This window comes from Budorcas taxicolor, chromosome 11 (assembly GCF_023091745.1).
Source record: "Budorcas taxicolor isolate Tak-1 chromosome 11, Takin1.1, whole genome shotgun sequence".
NCBI classification, from domain to species: domain Eukaryota; kingdom Metazoa; phylum Chordata; class Mammalia; order Artiodactyla; family Bovidae; genus Budorcas; species Budorcas taxicolor.
In genome coordinates, this window is record NC_068920.1 from 80,577,587 (window position 1) to 80,594,291 (window position 16,705).

Sequence of the window (16,705 nt, forward strand, 5' to 3'; positions counted from 1 at the left end):
GAGCAAAGAGCCCAAGAGCTACAACTAAACCCAGCGCTACCAAATACTTTTTCTTTTTCTTTTTTTTAATCAGGAGCCCTGCGTAGTTTACTATTAACTAGCAAGGTGATGTTGCCAAATGTGCTTGACCTCTGTGTTGTCTCCTCAGCATCTAATGGGGACAATATCATTCAATCCACTCACCTCCTTAGGGCTATTGCAGAAAGAAATCAAACGTGATCATGTATATGACCCTTCTTAGGCATAAACAATGTGTAAGATCAATAGTTGTCTTCATGCCCAAACAGCGAAGGGCGTGACACAGCAGGATGTGGACATTAAGAGCACCGGCTCTGGAGTCAGATTTGATTGGGGTCAGATCAGGGCTCTGGCACTTCCTGCACAGGTGACCTCAAACAAATGACTTTAGCCTCCCTGTGCCTCAGTTTTCTCATCTGTACAAGGGAGTGATAATAATAGCCTCTGCTTCAGAGAGTTGATAATGAAACTGATGCATGTCAAGGGCTTAGAACAGAGCTTACCACAGAGTGAACGCTCAATACATGTTCATTATATTAAGAGGAACACGTTCCTCTGGCCAGAAGCACATTGTGTAGGCTCCACAGCCTTCCTGTGCGCTTGGGAATGAAGCCCTGACTGGGCGGATCCTCCTCCCACAGAGGCGGGCCGGGCCCCCATTCTGCTGCACCTGCGCTGTGGGGCCTCAGCAGCCGCCTCCCACCTGAGAGCCTCAGTCTCCCCCCAGCAGAGAAAGACCATCGTACCGGCCAGCGGCACAATCATCTGGGTGGTTTATTAGTGGCGTCTCAGAGGAACCCCTTCCCCCGAGACTTCCGGGGTGTGCCCTGAGTGTGGGGGCAGGGGGAGCATGAACATGTACCACCAAGTCGGGGCAAAAGACAAGTCCAGGGCTGAGGAGTGACTTCCTGGGAAAAGTGCAGAGAACTGTTTTTGCCTTAAACACCTTTAAAGAAAAGGACTGCCCAGTTCAAGAAGGAGGGGACATAACGGCTGATTCATGTTGATATTTGGCAGAAACCAACAAAATTCTGTAGAGCAATTATGTTTCAATTAAAAAATAAATAAAATAAATAAAGTTGGTCCACTTTTAACTAAAAAAAAAAAAGGATTGCCCAACCTTTCCCTGGGCCTTCGTATTCCTGGTTGGGGACACAGAAATCCCCCACCTTGAGTTTGAAATGAGGTGGACCTTTTAAAAGGACTTGAATTTCCAGAATGCAGCCTGTTCCTCTCTGCCAAGCCCTTTACTAGGAGCAGCGGTCCTTGGCCCCCTGGGTGGGCGGGAAGCAGGAAGGGTGGGCACCCCGCTCTGCTGTTTGCTCTGCCGTTGCCAAGCCTGTGGCGAGAACAAAGGAGCCTCAAAGCCTGGGGGCCTGGCCCAGGCTGAGCGCTCTGCGTGGCCCAGGGTGGGAGTCTCCACCACGCACCACTCTGTTCCTGCAGCAAAACTGCTCGGTGACCCCAAGAAGGGTCTCCTCTGGAGCTGAAGGACAGGCAAGGGGAGGCCCTCTGCACCGTGTCTCTTGTGAGTGTCTCGGTCGCCAGCTGGATTGCCACACTGGCTGCAGCGTCTGTCAGTGACCTCCTTCTCTTTAATTTCTTTTTATTAAAATCTGGTTCAGGTACCATATTATGTAAGTTACAGGTATACAATGTAGTGATCAGTGCCTGCCTTCTTATGCAGCCAGAATGACATCTCTGGCCCCGAGTCTGGATTTCCTAACCCCCAGATGCAAGCTGCGAATGGTACCACAGCAGTGACCAGTTCTTGGTATTTGCTCAGGTGGCATGAAGACCTTTGTCCTTGAATCAGACCTGAACCAAACTGTGAACTCTGCCGGCCCGGCTTGCACAGTCACCTCCTGAGTGAGTCCTAACAACTGACACGTGTGATCTGAGGTAAGCCGCATTAGAGCTCCATCAACACACAACCCCCGCAAAGCTCTGGGTTAGCAAAGAAGGGTGGAGAGCTCCTGCCTTGTCAGCCTGTGGCATAGGCCCTGACCTTTGACGGACGTCATTTTCCTTCAAGGAGGACCACTCTCTTTACACCAATAAGAGGGTATCGGCACTGAGGTTTTCTCTGTGGAGGTCAAAATACATTCTGCAGATTTTGCCTTTTCCAATGTCAAAAAACATTTTTTAAATTTCAGTATTTTCTGAGGCAAAGTCTATGTGAGGTATGATATTGTTTTTACAAATCCCACTATACAACTAACCAAAGGCCCAGGGAATCAGAGGAGCATAATTCATTCTCTCCTTCAACAAATATCTGACCAGCATAAGACTGAAACAGGGCTTCCCAGTGCTCAAGATTCTGCCTGCCAGCGCAGGAGGCGCAGGTTCGATCCCTAGATTGGGAAGATGCCCTAGAGGAGGAAATGGCAACATGCTCCAGTATCCTTGCCTGGAAAATCGCATGGACAGAGGAGCCTAGCAGGCTATAGTCCATGGGATCACAAATAGTCAGACATAGCTGAGTGACTGAGAGCACACCCAGCACAAGATTAAAACAGCCTGCAAAGCACTGTGTCAAGTTCCTCTCACTAAAACACAGCCTGTAGTCACAAGATTTGCTGGTTCAGCAGTAGTGGTCAGAGTCCAAGTAAGACCTTTGGAGACCATAAATATAGAACCAATTAAGAAATCTCACCCTAAATATTAAAAAAAAAAATACTAAATCACATTTTTTTAAGTACGAAGGGATGAAAACAAGGATCTGATTCTTCCTGTGAGGAATATTTCACTAGCAAAAGATCTCCACCCCTCTAACCTTCCTCCCTCCACCAAATTTCTAATCTGGCCTAAAGTGTGGGGGTAGAGAGGGGTTGCATTTAAGGAAGTTATTGCTTAGAAAGAGATCCTTCTCAGTGGGGAAAGAGAGAGAGAGAGACTTCCTTATACTGCAAAGTGGTCTAAAGTAGGCCATGACCATTGTCAGGCCACTCACTGGGGGAGGGACGAGAATTCTCTGGAGGAGCTAAGCCTGATGCTGTAATCTTGGGGTAGGGAAGAGACAGCAGAATCCAACACAGGAAGTCTCTGGAAGGAACTAAGGCCGTTCCAGCATCTGGCAGAATGATCAAAGGGAAGACATGGAGCCCAAGCAGAAAATTATCTTGATTCATCCAGGAAATGAAGGACAAAAGCAATAACTCAGTTTCCACAGAGAAGTATGTGTGAATTCTTGGAAAAACAAGGAGGAGAAACACTGGCTTTTAAGGTCAGCTTTAGCAGATACTGAAACATGGGTTCCATCCCTGGGTCAGGAAGATCTCCTGGAGAAGGAAATGGCAATCCACTCCAGTATTCTTTCCTGGAGAATCTCATGGACAGAGGAACCTGACAGGCTACAGTCTATGGGGTCGCAGAGAGCTGCACACGACTTAGCCACTGAGCCCATGCACGTGCACTTAGAAGACACTGGATTCACAAGTCAGGGCTAGGTGAGCAGAGGAGCGGAGATCAGAAAGCTTTGGAAATAACAGTAATAGTTTTGGTCAACACAAGCTGAGCCTTCTGACCTCCCAATCCTGCGGTCTTAGATGTACCATCCCCCGAGATTCATCCTCCCTTGGTTGTGCACCAGGATGCTGGGTACATCGACAATGTGTGGGAGGGACACCACGGGAGCCCAAAGGGGGAAAGGTGGTGAATTCCAGGGTACTGCTTTACAAAAGCCATTTCTCCTCGACCTTGGATAGTTCTAGAAGAGCATGACCTACCATACAAGGGGCAGAGAGAAGTGTCCAAAGACATTCAATTTGCAACTGCCTCGAGGTTTCTACCCAGTACTTTTTGTCTGATTAAACCCACGTCTCCTGCATTGGCAGGCCGATTCTTTACCACTGAGCTGTGAGTAAAGCCCAGTATCTTCTAGAGCGGACCTTAAAAGCCAATGTTACTCCCCCTTGTTTTTCTAAGAACATACACACACACCTCTCTAAGGAAACTGAGTTACTGCTTTTGTCCTTTTGTTTCAATTTCTCTCTAAACAAGTTTCTCCAGTTCACTGAGTCGTGAAGTCCGGTCCGACTCTTTGTGACCCCATTTCTTAAGCTGTTAGGAAACTAGCGGTTCTGAAAGCAGGGGTCCCTGGACCAGCAGCACCAACATCTCCCGGGGGAACTTGTTTTAAATACAGACACTCGACCTGACCCCAGATGGAGAGCAGCAGAAACTTTAGGGGCAAGGCCAGCAACCTGTTCAGTTGATGCTGATACCAGCTCCTTTGAGAACTGCTCCTGAGCAGAATGCAGGCCCACTGAGCTGTAAGAGACTTAGATAGTTCACCTCTTCACTACCTATCGATCTGTTTGGCTTTTGTATTTAAACTTTCAGTGACACGTAGCTCAAGGTTTCTGGCGTTATTATGCATATTGTTGAGTCGGCCATTCTAACTTAGGGGGTGAGGAGGAGGTGCCTAGGTCAACTTTGTAATTGGATGCCCTGGATCTTTCTTTTTTAGGCTGGGGAAGTGCAGCAAATTAAAAAAAAAAAAAGAGCTGTGGCTGCATTTGGCTCCCTCTGAGCTGTCTGGATTGGCCAGGCAACCGAGTTGTGTCCTTAAGATCTGCTGCAGTTCTTTCCTTCCCTTTGGAAACCAGAACTCAGAGGACAGCCCAAGACAGGCCGCAGCAGTTCAGACGGCTCACAGGCTGCCCTGGTTCCTTTTCAATTTTCAGGTTCATTTATCCTAGCATTTCTCCACATCGATCTCCCCTTCCCCCGCCAATCAATCCCCAGGGAAAATGGAATTTTATCACCCTGGACACTCGGTTCTACCCTCACGCTTTAGCTCCCCTCTCTACCCCTGCCACACATTCCATCTGGCTCTGTGTGTGTGTGTTCTGGGCCTGCCAGAACATTCCAAGACAGAAGTAATTGCTTCCTGCCTGGCTCACGTTGTCAAGCAAGACATGTGAGGCCAGAAACAGGTATCTGTCAGGGAGGCCAGATGTATGATGCTGGCAACCTGGCACAAGGAGAAGAGGAGGCCACAGGGGTTTCTGTGTTACCCTTGGAGCTAGCTAACCAGGAAGGCTGTTACATAAGGAAGCATGTGGGTTTGAGCACAGCTGTTCACCTGTTGCTGATTAGTGCGCTGCCTATCAGCCGTGCAGGCTCACTGAGCCGTCAGATGCGGACAGATGCAATCGAGAAGGGTCGGTTCTGTTTAGCAAAAGCTTTTATTGAACCCTGGGCTCTGTTAGGTGCTCGGAAACCTGAACTAAGTAAACCAGAATCCATGCTCATAAGGAGCTCATGGTCAAGAAGAGGAAAATGCGCCAGTAAACAGTCATTTACAGTCCACATGAGAAGACAAGGAAACTATCTCCACTGGACAAAACTCCTGCAGAAATGTTCTGAAAGTTGAGTCAGGCAGATGTGGTGGTATTTTCCAGAAGGGTGTTCCAGGCAGAGAGAACAGTATGTACAAAAGCAACGTGCCCTAACTCTAAAACAGTCACATTAAAGCTCAGGTTCAAATGCCAGGAGCAGCGTTAGGAACGTGGCCTCCTTCTCACGGGGCCAAAATCCAAGCCGGACAACCAGAGAGAGGAGGCAGGCCCGCTGCTGCCAGGCAGACTCTGCAGACCCTGATAGCCCCAAGTAGGAAGAGCGGGGCCGCTCTGCAAGAAGAAAGCGTGGGAGCTGGAGTGCAGGGACGTCTTAAACACCTTATGTATCTGGGAGGTCGTGAACCAGGATAAAAGGGAGAATCTAGGTGTGCAGAACTGAAATCTGCCCATCTGAATGGACAGGAGGTTTAATAAGAGCCCTGGGGGTGGGGAGAACAGGGGACACGAGAACAAGAATGTTTACAGAACAAAAAAGAATTAGCTTGCTGGAGGTGTGTTCTGTGTCTCTACCAAAAAGAGATTTTCCTTCCAAGATCAGGTCCTCAGCTCCCCCCACAGTGTCACTCTCTGTGGGTTATCTCATGGGGCCCAGGACTTCGGCCACCATGGACAACCCCTGCCTCCAGGCCAGTCTCTCTCCCGGCAGACAACTGCTCACTGGACATCTTCACCTTGACACTCATGTACACTCCAACTTAACGCCATTACGTGTCCCAAACTGAGTATCTCATCACTATCCCAGGATTCCTCCCTCCAGCCCTCCCCAGTGGACTCTAGCTCAAGGGACAAGACTTCAATTCACCTTAATGCCTCACCCAGCAATTCCCAGCAGGTCTTGCTCTCCCCTCCTCTCTCTAATCAAATTATTTACTAAATCTTTTTTTTTTTTTTTTGGCCCTGCATGTGGGATCTTAGTTCCCCACCCAAAGATCAGACCCTTGCCCTGAGCCTTAGAAGTACAGAGTCTTAAAACTACTGGACCACTAGGGAAGTACCTACTAAATCATTCTTGAACCTATTCATCTTATATTAGTTTCCTATGGTTGTGTTTGTGCGTCCAGGTCCCTTCAATCGTGTCCAACTCCCTGTGACCCTTTGGACTGTAGCCCACCAGGCTCCTCTGTTCATGGGATTCTCCACAAAAGAATACTGGATTGGGTTGCTATGCCCTCCTCCAGGGGATCGTCCCAACCCAAGGAGCGAACCCACATCTCTTATGTCTCCTGCATTGGCAGGCGGGTTCTTAACCACTAGCGCCACCTGGAAAGCCCTTCCTATGGCTACTGTAACAAATCACTACAAACTCAGTGCCTTAAAACAACATGAATTAATTATCTTGCAGTTCTGGCAGTGAGAAGTGGAAAATGGGTCTCACTGAGCTAAAATCAGCGTGTCAACAGGGCTGTGGTTCCTTCCAGAGGTTTTAGGGGGGAATCAATTCCCTTGATATTTTCCAGCTGCATTCCTTGGCTCCTGGCCCCTTCCTCCATCATGAAAGACAGGAGCACAGCATCTTCAACTGTTTTTTATTTTGATGAAATGCCTTCTTCCATCTTTCAAGAATTCTTGTGATTATCCTGATCCTATCCAGATAATCCAGGATAATCTTCCCATTTCAAAATCCTGCATGTAATCACACCTGGAAAGTCCCTTTTGCCTTATAAGGTGTCACAGGTTCTGAAGATTAGGAAATGGACCTCTGTGGGCTGTGACTGTGCCTCCCACACACGTCCTCCTATCCCAGCACCGCTGCCCCAGCACCTCTCATCCAGCTCCAGTGGGCACCAGCACCCTGCTCTTATTCAAGCCACCCTTATGTCATCCTTTTATCACTGCCTGATCACAGGCCTGTCTCCGTTGAGCTTTACCTGCTGTGAGGACACGGTGTGAATCTTGTGACGTGTATGTTGGTGCAGCCACTGTGGGAAAAAGTATGGAGGTTTCTCATAAAACTAAAAATAGAATTCCCAAAAGATCCAGCAATCCCACTCCTGGTCAAATATGCAGATAAAACTATAATTCAAAACTATAATTCAAGATGCATGCACTCCTGCGTGTTCACAGCAGCACTACTCACAACAGCCAGGACACGGAAACAACCTACATGTCCACCGACAGATAAGCGGACAAAGAAGACGTGGTGCATACATACCACGGAAGTTTACCCCGTCATTAAAGAAGAATGAAATAATGCCATTTGCAGCAACATGGATGGAACTAGAGACTTTCATACTAAGCGAAGGAAGTCAGGAGGAGAAAGAAAAGTGCCATACAACGTCACTTATGTGTGGAATCTAAAATATGACACAATGAACTTACCTACAAAACAGAAAGACTCACAGACACAGGGAACACACCTGTGGTTGCCAAGGGGGAGGAGGAGTAGAGGAGGGACGGACTGGGAGCCTAGGACTAGCAGATGCAAACTATTACACATAGAATGGATAAACAATAAGGTCCTACTATATAGCCCAGGGAGCTCTATTCAACAGAAGCACAAGATATTAAGAAGAGGTGGCAAGAATACACAGAAGAACTATGCAAAAAAGATCGTCACGACCCAGATATCCATGATGGTATGACCACTCATCTAGAGCCAGACATCCTGGAATGTGAAGTCAAGTGGGCCTTAGGAAGCATCACTACGAACAAGGCTAGTGGAGGTGATGGAATTCCAGTTGAATATTTCAAATCCTAAAAGATGATGTTGTGAAAGTGCTGCACTCAATATGCCAGCAAATTTGGAAAACTCAGCAGTGGCCACAGGACTGGAAAAGATCAGTTTTCATTCCAATCCCAAAGAAAGGCAATGTCAAAGAATGCTCAAACTACCACACAATTGCACTCATCTCACATGCTAGTAAAGTATTGCTCAAAATTCTCCAAGCCAGGCTTCAACAGTACATGAACTGTGAGCTTCTGGAAGTTCAAGCTGGATTTAGAAAAGGCAGAGGAACCAGAGATCAAGTTGCCAACATCTGTTGGATCATCAAAAAAGCAAGAGTTCCAGAAAAACATCTATTTCTGCTTTATTGACTATGCCAAAGCCTTTGACACAATAAACTGTGGAAAATTCTGAAAGAGATGAGAATACCAGACCACCTGACCTGCCTCTTGAGAAATTTGTATGCAGGTCAGGAAGCAACAGTTAGAACTGCACATGGAACAACAGACTGGTTCCAAATAGGAAAGAGTATGTCAAGGCTGTATATTGTCACCCTGCTTACTTAACTTATATGCAGAGTACATCAAGAGAAATGCTGGGCTGAATGAAGCACAAGCTGGAATCAAGATTGTCAGGAGAAATATCAATAACCTCAAATATACAGTTGACACCACCCTTATGGCAGAAAGTGAAGAAGAACTAAAAAGCCTCTTGATGAAAGTGAAAGAGGAGAGTGAAAAAGTTGGCTTAAAGCTCAACATTCAGAAAACGAAGATCATGGCATCTGGTCCCATCACTTCATGGGAAATAGATGGGGAAACTGTGGAAACAGTGACAGACTTTATTTTTTTTTTTATTCCAAAATCACTGCAGATGGTGACTGCAGCCATGAAATTAAAAGGCACTTACTCTTGGAAGAAAAGCTATGACCAACCTAGACAGCAAATTAAAAAGCAGAGACGTTACTATGCCAGCAAAGGTCCGTCTAGTCAAAGCTATGGTTTTTCCATTAGTCAAGTATGGATGTGAGAGTGGGACTATATAGAAAGCTGAGTGCCAAAGAATTGATGCTTTTGAGCTGTGGTGTTGGAGAAGACTCTTGAGAGTCCCTTGGACTGCAAGGAGATCCAACCAGTCCATCCTAAAGGAAATCAGTCTTGAATATTCATTGGAAGGACTGATGTTGAAGCTGAAACTCCAATACTTTGGCCACCTGATGCGAAGAACTGACTCACTGGAAAAGACTCTGATGCTGGGAAAGATTGAGGGCAGGAGAAGGAGCTGACAGAGTGAACTCTGGGAGATGGTGATGGACAGGGAGGCCTGGCGTGCTGCAGTCCGTGGGGTCGCAGTGTGTCAGACACGACTGAACAACAGAACTGAACGATGATCAACCATAATAGAAAAGAATATTTAAAAAAGAGTCAATTTGCTGTTCGGTAGAAATTAACATATTATAAATCAACCATAATTCAATTATTTTTTAATATTTATTTTAAAAGGATTTTTAAAATCCTTTATTTAAAAGGATCTTCTTTTGTGTTGTCCCCAAGTACCTTATAAGGTTCAAAGAACATTTTCTGAATTGGATTTTTAAAAATAAAACTCCTTTGATTGGAAACTCTCTGGGCCTCAAACCTGCTCTGCTTTGCTTTCTTAGTGCTGACTAGCTATTGTGGACACAGGCCGTGGAGGGACACTTTCCTAGGGGAAGGGAAGGGCCAGTAAACAGGCCAGGGCTTGTCAGTCAGTCCCAGATCAGGAAGGCAACTGGGGACAAGGCCCTGGCAGAAAGGCCTGGGAGGTTTACCAAAGCAGGCATCCAGAAGAGAGGTTTCCCCTCCCAGGTCACATCGGTGAGGCTGGACACCGCAGTCTGTAATTTCATCACAGGCCAGAACCAGATTCCTGAGACATAATAAGAATTCCAGGACAGCACACGGAGGCAGCAGCTGGGCTATCAGCCTCGGGCTAGAGGAAAGTAGGGCCTGGGTCGGGGTCGGGGGTGGGGGGAGGAAGGGGCAACTCCCCAGCCCTCCCACTCCTCCCCGCTCCCCCTGCCAAAGCCCCGCCCCCCTTCCTTCCCTTTGTACTCCTGAATGCCAGGCCCACTCAAGGCAGACATTTGAGAGACTACTGCCAACTTCAAGCAACTTCAACATCTGCTGGGATTGATGAAAAAAAATATTGCTAACAAATGACCCTTTTCTGTGTCTGCTTTTAATAGATGAAAGATTGACAAAATCATAATTAGTCTCCTTCAGCAGTTAGTGTGGCCAAGATAAACCACATCAAATTATTTGCCAACTTAGTTCCTGTAGACTAGACGATAAACAAGTCCCTTTTTCTCTACCCCCTTCTCTGTTCTTTAAGCTTTTAAAATAAATAAAGTGTACGTTGTCAGGACTTTTCACAGCCAAAAGTCAGTTTGCCACTTCCATTCCATGCAGAAATTTTTGCTGTGGTTTATTTATTTTTATGGCTGTATGATATTTCTTAACAATGTCCATTTCACAATGTTTCCATCGGTTTTTCTTTCGCTGGACATTTAGGTTGTTTTGGGGTTTTCCTCTTTCAAATAATTCTGCAAAGTATTCTTCTGTGTGTCTCCTTATGCACATGTGGGAAAGTCTAAAGATGGGTAACCACTTCCTCATTATTTCTAAATGAGTAATTACTATAGTGTCCAAAATGGTCACATGAATTTACCCTCCCACCAACAGCACACGTGTTCTTGTTGCTCCACATCTTCCCCAATACTTCAGCAAATGTTTTTGGTTTTTACCAATCTTATAAGTATTAAAAGTTCCCTCTGTGGCTCAGTGGTAAAGAATCCATCTGCCAAGCTGGACAGGCAGGTTCAATCCCTGGAAGAGCCTCTGGAGAAGGAAATGGCAATCCACTCCAGTATTTTTGCCTGGAAAATCCCATTGACAGAAGAGCCAGGCAGGCTTAGTATTAAATAGTACTGGTTTCCTGTAACTTACATTTTCCTGACTAGTAGTGAGGTTGGGCATCTATTCATGTATGTATTGACTTTTTAGATTTCTTCAATGGATTGCCTGTTTTCATCTTTTGCCTACATTTCTATGGCGTTGTTTCTTTTTACCTCATCAATCTGTAGTTTACTTGTTTTTACATATACGTTCTGAATACCAATCTTGTTTTTCTCAATTTTTTTAATGTGGACCATTTTTAAAGTCTTTATTGAATTTATTACAATCTTGCTTGTTTCATGTTTTGGTTTTTTTGGCTGTGAGACATGTGGGATCTTAGCTCCCCAACCAAGGACTGAACCTCCACCACTGCCTTGGAAAGTGGCGTCTTAACCACTGGACCACCAGGAGAGCCACACTCCTCTATGACTTTATAGGTTATGTCTGTTCAGGCCCTCCGAGAAGCAGACACCAAGAAGGAATTAGAAGTGAAGACAATTATTGGGATCGCAAAGAGTTGGACATGACTTAGCAACTAACACGTTAACTTTTTTTACTTTCAATGCTTCTGAAAGGTAATGGAAAAAAGAGCAGGAGTGGCTGGGAAGAGCCTTCAGATCCCGATGCAGATCCTGCTACCTGTGATGGGAGAGAGAAGAAAGGAGGATTGGGTAGGAAGAGACTTCGTCCGCAGGGAGTTCTGAGGTCTCCGTCCAGCGAATGGAGAGCCTCAGAAGACAGTTTGCCTTTTAAAGGAAACCAGTGCTGGGCAAGAATGGCTCAGCTTGAGTCCCCCTACCACGCGCAGTTGGGCCAGGGAGAGCATGGTCTCGGCCTGAACACTGGTGGATCTAGATGGTGCGGCAGCCGCAGGCTGTCAGCCAATCACACACCTGCAGGCGCCTCTCTCCTACAGGGAGACCAAGCACCCTTGCCAGCATCTTCTCCCAGGTCATACTTGTCTATTTTTAATTTTTGCGTCTTTTGATGAGAAGGGGCTTTACACTTGAATGCTGATAAATTTATCACTATTCTTTATAGTCTGTCCATCTGCGTTTTCAGGTATTACTGTTTACTCTCTGGTCCTGAGAGTTTTCTATATTTTCTCCTAGATGTCCTAAAATTCTGCTTTTCAAATTTTTCACCTCTGATTAAACCTCTGGTTGTGTTTGGGTTTGCTTCTCCACATGGGTTACTGAATTCCCAGTGTCATTTTTTGAGTAATTCATCCTTTCTCTACAGATTTGCATGCTGTCTCTCATATATCAAGCCTTCACACACACGGGAGTCTGCCTGGGGGCCCTCTATTCTGTGCCACAGGCCTATCTGTCTCCTTCTGGGCTAATACCACACCACTTTAGTAAGTCTGATAAGGCAAGTCACTCATCTTGGTTTTTTTCAAAATTTCATAGGTATTCTGGCCCTTTGCTTTTTTGAAGCAGGGTTAGAATCATCTTACCGAGTTACATAGAATATCCTGTCTAGAATTTTATAATTTCTAGATTAATTTAGGGAGAATTAAAATCTTTTTTAACAGTGAATCTTCATATCATGAACACGCCTCATCTCTCTAGCAACGAATACCTAAGTAAGTGAAGTTTTGTAATTTTCTTCATAGAGATCATACATATATCTCATTGGATTTATTCCTGGCCCCTCATAGCTTTTGTTTCTCTTATAAATGTTCACTTTAAAAGTTTTTGTTTCTTAACTGACTGGTCATAAAAATCAATTTCAATTTTGATAAAAATTTTGGATAAAATCCAAATTGATTTTTATATCACGAGCTTCTATATAGCAACTTTGATGTCTTCTCTGATAAACTGAGGCTCTTTTTCACATGTCTCTAGGAAATTAGGATCCTTCTGTACTCAAAGGAAACCCATCAGCAGATTATCTAAGCAGGCCAAGCTGGGGGAAAGGCCATTTGCTGACTCCCCTGGCTAAACAGCACCGCTTCCTTCTGGAGACCTGCCAGCAAGACAGAACTCCCAGAGAGAGTTGCTTTAGATCAAGCAAGGTTCTGGACAGAGTGGCCTAGCTTGAGGTCAGCGTTACTGTGACAGAACAAAATGATCCCCGAGCAAAAACCTCAGCGCCAACTGGGTTAGACAGGGGGCTGCCGGGGTGACCTGATTATAGAGGATGGCATCTCTTGATTGGCCACATCCGCTTTGTCCTTCCACTCTCCCTACTTGGAGAGGCCTTAGGGATATCAGAAAGCAGGCCAGGAGGAGGAGGCGGCCTGTACCATGAAAGGGAGTTAGAGCAAAGCCTGCCACTGCCGACCCTTCACCCCCACTCAGCTTCCAAGCTGTTCTTCAATCAGGTTCCATTCCACCTGGCCCGACTGCTGGAGGGCAGTTAGGCAGCTGTGAGAGCCCAGTGTGGGGCAGGAAAATGTATTCTGTGGACCCTTGGCTTTGGGGTCATCCTAAATAGATACTGGAGTCCATGCCATACCACCCTGAACATGCCCAATCTTGTCCAAATAGATACTGGAGAAGGAAAGAGAGAGAGAAAGAAGTGACACCCACTGGGTGGACACAGGCCTCTCACTGGCCCTCAGCTGTCTTCACAAAACAGTCCTGAGGTGGGTGTCTTCTAGAGGTCCCACTGTCTCTTCTCCCATTTCTCCATGGCCTACTTGAGTGTACAGGCTCCTGATGACTTCATGAGAAGCCTAGGTTTTATTTCTATATCCATTTGTATCCAAAGTGTGAGCCAATGTGGCACAGTGAGAAATGGGTAAATGCTGAGTCAGACAATCCTGAGTTCTAGTCTCTGAGGGATCCCAGGTATGGTACAGTCAACTCCCCTAAGCTCTGACTTTTCCCTCTGTTTAGGGAAGAAAGTATCTTCTTTATAAGGTAGCTGAGATCATTAGACTGAATCACATACATCGCTACAGAGCAGGTGCTGTATAAAGCTGTATGCTTCCTTGCAAGGTCCTTTGGGAAATTGCTGAATCACTTCTCAAGCTTAAGAGGGTGTAAGGTATGTGCCAATTCTCCAGGGAACCAAGAAACATGAGTTCTACTGAAATGAGCATTTTCAGCCTCACAATTGCCTTAGGTAGACTGCGTGTTATAGCCACACTGTAAATGAAGAAACCGAGGTTCAGAGAAGCAGTGTGACTCCCGAAATCAGAGGCAGGACGCGGCAGAGCAGAGATAAGAAGCCGAGTCCTTCCGGGAGCCTTTGCTGCCCAGGCCCCACCCGGTTATTTCCCTTCCTGGCTCCTGGCCACCGGGTCCCAGACCTCAGGTAACCCCTGGCTTTTAGCTGAGCTCCAGGGCAGATCTGACCTCTCTTTTTCAGATGGCAAGGATTTCAATTGCCAGGAGCAAGAGTTCCCTGACTCACATGACCCTTCCAGTCTCTGGTATTTTCCTGCAAACAAGAATCCACTGAAAGGCTATTGTTCTTCTTGCTTTTGCTTTTCCTAGGAACTGCCATTCTGTGTAAGGCCCAGGAGCTGGAAAGCACAATCAGATAAAAGTAGAAAGAAAGATTAATGGGAATAAAAGAGGGGCAAGAGAGGCTATTGACAGGAATCAGCAAATCATTATTTAAACAGAAAATGATTATTCTTACCACCTGTTGCCTTTATTATAATGACCTATGCATTTGTAAGGCTTCCTCCATTTATAAGGTTCTAAATCGGAAAGTCTGTGTATGTGTGTGTGTGTGTGTGTGTGTGTGTGTGTGTGTGTGTATACACGTGGGTATATGCATGCCTCTCGATCTGTCTGTGTCTGTATTTAATCCTCTGCAGCAGTGGGCCTGGAATCAAACACATAAACAACTACCTTATAGAAGGAGGGAATGTGTGACCCATTTTCCCAGAAATGCCTTCTCCTCAGGCTCTCATTAGGTCTGACAGTCTCATCATAAGAGTCTCTACTTCTTGGAGACCTGTTCTTTTTACCAGGTTAACCATTAACAGGTCCTTCTCACTGTCTAAACAGCAGAGCAGACTGGAATACCATGGGAAGGGCCCTTTGATGAATTAAATGGGGGAGAAAGCTGACCCACAGAATGCGGTTATTTGTGTGATGGGAACTTGCTCCTAGGATGTAAACCGTGACTCTGGCCCCTGTAGGAAGATGAAGAATCACCCCAAGGGAGGATCTCTGAGAAGGCAAGTATGTTGCTCACACCATCATCTATCAAGACCGGTTTGACCTGGGTCTGATTTCACAATGCAGCTTAGGCCACCGGGCAGAGCAAAACTAAGACGGAGGAGCCTGGTGGGCTACACTCCACGGGGTCGCAAAGAGTCGGACACGACTGAGCGACTTCACTTTCACTTTTCACTTTCACTTTTCATGAGTCAAGCTGATGACCCTGGTCTCATTCCTCTAGTCTCCATTGAAATTGGGCTAAACTACTAGAGACCTATGTGGAGCCCAAAACAGACCAGCCAAGAGGATACTGGTGTGTTTTTTCTTGCCCATATGTCTCTTTCTTACCTGGAAAATGCCATGGACAGAGGAGCCTAGAAGGCCACAGTCCAAGGGGTCACAAAAGAGACACAACTGAGTGACTAAACAGCAACAGCTGTTTATTTATCACCTGAGCCTTGTTTTATTCAGTCACTCAATATTAAAATATTTATCCCTGGAGCCTATTATACAGAGTGAAGCAAGCCAGAAAGAAAAACACCAATACAGTATACTAACACATATATATGGAATTTAGAAAGATGGTAATGATAACCCTGTATGCAAGACAACAAAAGAGACACAGATGTATAGAACAGGCTTTTGGACTCTGTGGGAGAGGGCGAGGGTGGGATGATTTGGGAGAATGGCACTGAAACATGTATAATGTCTTATATGAAACGAATCACCAGTCCAGGCTCGATGCATGATACTGGATGCTTGGGGCTGGTGCACTGGGACGACCCAGAGGGATGGTATGGGGAGGGAGGTGGGAGGGGGGTTCAGGATGGGGAACACGTGTACACCCGTGGCAGATTCATGTTGATGTATGGCAAAACCAATACAATATTGTAAAGTAATTAACCTCCAATTAAAATAAATAAATTTATATTAAAAAAAACATAGTGTCTTCCCCCAAAATAAAGTGAAATGAAAATCTCCCCCCCAAAAAAAATTTATCCCTGCCTTGTTATAAAAGAGAGTGAAGGTAAAACTGATTTATACAAAAGGTGACATTTTTAAGCTAATTCACATCTATCATCCATGGCATTCTATAATTTAATTCAACAAGTAATTATTAAATGCCAACTCTAATAGTAGCGAGACAACATCAGTGAAAATATAAAGATGGGCCCATCCAAATGTACCTTGTAGTCTAAGTGCAACTGTGGACACGTAAACAGAAAATTACAATTGCATGTCAACTCTTTCGTAATTCTAGTGATCATGGCTAAATAGTCTCTCTTGCTATCAGTCAGTCCTTAACTATTACAAAAATTAACGTTCATGGCTGTTTATGGACTTCTCTGGCAGCTCAGTGGTAAAGAATCCGCCTGCCAATGCAGGAGAGATCTACGGGCCAGGAAGATCCCCTGGAGAAGGAAACGATGACCCACTCCAGTATTATTGCCTGGGAAATCCCATGGACAGAGGAGCCTGGAGGGCTATAGTTCACGGGGTCATAAAAGTCAGACACAACTGAGCAACTAAACAAGAACAACAGCTGTTTATATTTTATGTACTCTAATGACACCTGATGCGAAGAACTGACTT

General features: G+C 45.6%; 1 pseudogene; it reads left to right on the forward strand.

Moving 5' to 3' along the window:
- LOC128055673 (tyrosine--tRNA ligase, mitochondrial-like) overlaps positions 1–16,705 on the forward strand; it is a 66,765-nt pseudogene that overhangs the window by 33,109 nt on the left and 16,951 nt on the right.